Source organism: Homalodisca vitripennis, chromosome 6 (genome assembly GCF_021130785.1).
Source record: "Homalodisca vitripennis isolate AUS2020 chromosome 6, UT_GWSS_2.1, whole genome shotgun sequence".
Classification (NCBI taxonomy): domain Eukaryota; kingdom Metazoa; phylum Arthropoda; class Insecta; order Hemiptera; family Cicadellidae; genus Homalodisca; species Homalodisca vitripennis.
The window spans coordinates 119,029,504-119,035,499 of NC_060212.1; positions in this window are offsets into that span (position 1 = coordinate 119,029,504).

A 5,996-nucleotide genomic window follows, 5' to 3' on the forward strand; every position below is an offset into this window, starting at 1 on the left:
TGAGAATGAGAATCAAAACGAATGAAATAACAAAATTCTGTTGTATGCCCCCTTATGATAAAGGCATAGAGTAAAGAATTACAATGAAAAATATCTTTAGTTAGCAAAGATATCCATAGAGTAAAAGGATACATTATATGAATAGACCTATATGGATTAATAGAACATTCTATCCAAAGTAAAAGAACAAACAAAATAGGAGGTGAATTAAACTTAAAACATCAACAGAATTAACTTATCAATAATTGTATTAATTTCTAACCAAACTTTAAGCCAACTAATAGGACATGCCAGAGCATGTTAGCCCGTCATTGTAAACTGTGAAGCACATTGGTTTGAAGGTTTTGTTATTGAAGTGATCCCAGCGGGTTGAAGCTAAAGATTCATTTGGGTCATTTCTTGGTTAGGCATTGAACTTCTGCCATTGAAGTTGCCTATCTAAAATGCCATAGACAGGCATTTTACAGAAATGAAGTTTATAACATGTTATATAAACAAAATATGGTTCCCCTTGCATAGATGTAAGGCTGTGGATCTCTAACCGAGAGACCATGGATTTGATTCCCGGGGAGATCAATAAAAATATGCAAATGGATTTGAGACATTTCACTCTATAGGACTTATACCACTAGACAGATAGATAGATAGATATCTTTATTGCTCTATACACATTTACATGCAATGGATCTCGTCACAAAATGATGCAATTACAATTTGAAAGTTAAAAACAGATCAAGAATTATATTCAAATACCTATATATACATTACATAACAATGATAATCAATCATGGAGTAAACGCATGATTAAATCACGGGCAGCAAAAACGATAGCAAAAACGATAGCAAAATCAATAGTTAATACGTAAAAATGTGTTATTTAAGTAAACATAAAAACTCCAGCGCGAGAGAGAGAGAGAGAGAGAGAGAGAGAGAGAGAGAGAGAGAGAGAGAGAGAGAGAGAGAGAGAGAGAGAGAAAGAGAGAGAGAGAGTAATTTTCCAAAAATCGACTTTAATATATTATTCATGGTTATTTATTACTTCACAACATACATGTATTCAAGCTAGACAGTTATTGTACATTGTTCATATTATCATCACAACTTCTAATATAGTTATGCATTGTAGATAGATTTTTAGAGAATATGATGTGTTAATCATATATATATATATATATATATATATATATATATATATATATATATATATATATATATATATATATATATATAGTTGGTTATTGTAAAAATTATTGGTACCGTTGGAAAATATAAAGGATAAATGAAGCTGCATTACATAAATCTAAGTCTGCCTTTTCATGTAAAAAAATAGAAGTAAGTTTAGTTATGGCAGCAGACAATTTTGGTTTTGACTAATTTGGAGTTAGTGTCAAGTCTCGTCTTACTGTCTGTTTCTTGTTTTCTGTAACCTGCTAAATGATTAACTAGTACATTTCCATGAAACTTAAACAATATCTAGATAAATGTAAAATCCAATTATCGTTTTCTTGTGAATGTTCACTCATTGTTGTACGACTGTTTTGTCTTCTATTGTCATGTATTGAATGTCGTCTGCACTTTGTGCTTTATTGAACGTCAACCTCGTCTGCTACTGTAATGCAGTCCTGTTTAAATATCCTTCGAATTTTATATTAAGAGTTTTCATGCTGAATTGGATTCGTGGGTTGTTAGGACGTTCAACTGATTCTAGTCCCTCTAATTATACGGCTGAAAGTGAAAATACCAATTTCCCTAGTAGACCATATTGTGATTCAAGTGCAAGATTTGTTATGCATGCTGAGGAAATGCAACAAACCGGTCAATCTGTCAAAATAACTTTACATGTAATACATGAAGGTGATATTTGGATATCACAATTCAATCATTCATTTTTAATCTCAGAAGTATTAAATTTGGCTATAGCCCATTTTATTGATCCTAAAGAGTACCACACATTAAGTTCTAAGTACAGATTGATCACAATGCCATTGAAGAAAATTCTTCACCTTGAGAACAGATTATTTGATGAAGATTTAAAAAATTATGGTGAGTACTATTTGTAATCTCATGTTATCACTTCAATAAATACAGTCTTTTGTCTCAGTTGGCTAGGATAAAGTGTGACTTGGTGTTCAATGTTTTGAGATCTGTAACTTGCCATTCCATAGTTGGATGTTACATTTGTAGAGGTTAAGGTATTTACAAGGTTTTGGGGTACCTCATTTTTCACACTACAAAATTTTCAGGGGGTAGGGTCCAATAAGCGGACCCGGTTTTTTATATCGAAGAATATAGGGGAGACCGGGGGCACTATTGGACTGGGGCACTATTGGACAATGCCTTTTATAGCTAGAGGGAAATTTTTGTCTCCCTTCAATTTCCCATTTTGGTATGCCTGAGACGGTCACATTTCACTGTGGAAAGTTTGGTTATTGTGGCACATCTTCTTAGAAATTGAGTTCATATTTTATGTTTTTTACCCAAAATGAAGTGATTTTGCATATTCACAAACTTATCTCTTTCACAGTAAGTATTATCCTGAAACAATTGTGTCTATTATTTTGAAATTGTTAGTTTAACTGACTATGCAATGAATTCATTCATTTTGAGGTTATGTCACTTCCTTTCTGTAATCTTCAATTTTTATATCTTAAACCTACCTCGGGGCAGTTTTTGGACAAAAGTATGGGGCACAATTGGACAAAACATTATTTTATGTTTTGTCATTGCTACATACTGTTTTTTTGTTTTTCCAGGTTAAAGATGGTTAGGAAGTATATAAAAGAAAACAGACAGGGCTAATATTTCTGAAGAATCTATAGTAGCGGCATTAAATGACTATAGAAATGGTAACTACCGATCCATTAGAGAAGCTGCCGAAGCCCATGGGCTTAAAAAGTCGACCCTACATTTCAGACTCAACAAAGTAAAGCAAAAGGAAGTCAACAATGAGAATAGTCTTATAGCTAATGAGCCTAACAATGGTAATGGAGTTGATGAGCTTAACAATGAGGATCATGTCAATGAGCCTGTGGGCAATGAAAATGTAACTTTATTTCAAGAGGTTGAAGATGAGCACCAGCCAGTAAAAGAGGTTACTATAGAAGATATGGCCCCTGTTTATAACACTAAATACTCTCAAAGACAAGTATTTACACCTGAACAAGAACAAAAAAATTGCAGACTATTGCATTGAAAGGTCCAGAATGAACTATGGCCTAACTTACATGATGGCCAGGGAATTAGCCTTCAAATATGCCTTGGCTTTGAATCTCGATCAACGCATACCTGCTAAATGGCGTACTACAGGCTTATCAGGAGAAGAATGGCTAAACCATTTTATGAAGAGACATCAAGGACTTTCACTTCGCCAAGCAGAAAAGACTAGTCTGTCCAGGAACACTAGCTTTAATAAACACAACGTGGGAACGTATTTTGACAACCTAGAAGCTTTGTTCGCAAAAGTAGAAGTTCCTCCGTCAAGAATTTTTAAATTTAGACGAGAGTGGAATAAGTACTGTGCTGGAGGCGCCAAAAGTGATTGCAGCAAGGGGAACAAAACAGGTGGGCCAAGTCGTATCAGGAGAGAGGGGGGAGCAAATAACTTTCTGTGCCGTCATATGCGCCGATGGGACTTACTTGCCACCAATTTACATTTTCCCCCAGAAAACGCCCAAACTTTGCCTACATGATTGGGGCACCTGAAGGAAGCAAAGCTCTTTATTCTGATTCTGGTTGGATGACATCAGCTCTCTTTTTAGAGACGCTTAAACATATCCAAAAAGGCCACAAAATGTTCTAAAGAAAAACCCCGTGGTTTTAACCCTGGATAATCATGAGTCCCACATTGGCTTGGATGTGGTGATGTACAGCAGAGATCATGGCATACATATGATCACTAGCCATCCACACACAACGCACAAAAGTCAGCCGCTGGATGTTGTAGCAGTTTTTAGTCCGTTTAAAAGGCGCTTACGTTCTGAATTCAATCTCTGGCTATCTCAACATCCTGGTCATACGATACGATTACAATTCGAGAAATTGCTCAGCTTACTGCTAAACCATTTGTTGAATCTTTCACTGCATCTAACATCAAAAGTGGATTTCGTAAAGCTGGAATCTATCCACTCAGCCGCAGTGTGTTCACTGACAAATGATTTCAAGGGTGCCAGTGTGACTGACCGTGTTTATGTCATCGCAAGTAGAAGAAACCAACAACCATAATCCAGTGCCTGGTACGTCATGTGACTTTCCGTTGATGGAAAATAGCCAAAGCTCTGACGACCCACAAGGCTCACAATCATCAAACAAGCCAACTATTGACCCGAATGTACCTGGCCCATCAACGCCACAACCAGTAAATGTTAAAAGACCTACTACATTGACGCTTACTCCAGAGGATGTCATGCCTTACCCCAAATACGTTCCTAAGGGAAAGGAAAGGCGAGGCCGAAAAAAAGGTCGTTCGCGAATTCTGACTGATACTCCAGAGAAAGATGCTCTTGTAGCAGAGTTAAAAGAAAAAGAACATAAGAAAAATGTTGGTGGAAAAAAGAAAACAAGAGAGGGCAGTAAAAAAGGAAAGTAAGAAGAAAAAAAACTGAGGGGGCCTGTAGAAAGCTGTATCAAGATGACTCATCTAGCAACGAAGATGAGATACAAAATAAAACTAGACGATGGAGGCCTTAGTCCTGAAGACTTTTCTGTAGGATGAAGAAGAACTGTTTGATTACCTTCCTGATAAAAACTATGCCACAAATGACTTCAAACTGACAAAGTTTGCTTCTAAGAAGGCCATCTTACCACTTTATTGGCCAAATAGAGGAGCATGTGACTGATGGTTTCAGTGTGAAATTTCTCAAAAAGAACCAAAAACTCTTACAAGTTTTACTTCCCAGAAAATGTTGAAGTCAGCTTTGTCGAAACCAAAGACATCGAGTTCAAGCTGCGACAACCAGATATAATTTGGTGGGACATCCAGAGCAGCAAAACTGCTTTGTTTTCAAGGAAAATTTGACTACTTTTAATTTCAAATAGTTTTTTTTACGTGTGTCTTCTGTTTTTTTCAGTTATAAAGTTTGTATATATGTTTACTTAAATATAGATGATGTTTGAAAAAAAATTTTTTTTTTTTAAATTTTTAAAAATTTTTTTAAAAAAAAATTTTGGGGGGAAAAATTTTAAATTTTTAAAACAATTTTTTTTAAAAATTAAAAATTTTTTTTAAATTTTTCTTTTTTAAAAATTGAAAAAACAGTTAAAATTTAAAATATTTTTTTTTTTTTTTTTTGGGTTAACCCAATTTTTCCCATTAAAAAAAAAAAATTTAAAAATTTTTAAAAAATTTTAAATTTAAAATAAAAACCAATAAAAAATTTTTTAATAAAAAAAAAAATTTTTTTTTTATAAAGGGGCCCCTTTAATTTTTTTTTGAAAAAATTAAAGTTTTTTTAAAAAATTGTTTTTTTAAATTTTTAAAATTTTTTAAAACATGGGAAAATTTTTTAAAACCAAAAAAAAATTTTTTGGTTTAAAAAAAAAAAAACCAATTTTGGGGGAAAAAAAAAATTATAAAAAAGGGCCTTTTTTTTTTTTGGGGGGTTTTTTATTTTTTTTAATTTTTACCCGGAAAAAAAAAAAATTTTTTTTTAAAAAATTTCGGTTTTTAGATTTTTTTTTTTTTGTTAAGAAAAAAAATTTTTTTTTGGGAAAAACCCAAATTTTTTTTCCCCCGGGTTTTTTTTTGGGGGCCCTTTTTGGAAATTTTTTCAAATTTCCAAAAAATTCTTTGTTTTAAAAAAACTTCAAAATTTTGGTTTTTTACAGAAAATAAAAATTTTTTGGGTTTGGTTTTAATTTTGAGGGGGCCCCCCCTTTTTTTCCCCCAAAAATTTTTTCCCCCCCTTTGGGAAAATTAAAAAAAAAAGTTAAAAATATTTTTTTTTTTTTTTTAAATTTTTTTGAAAAAGGGTGGGTTTTGAATTTTTAAAAAAATTTTT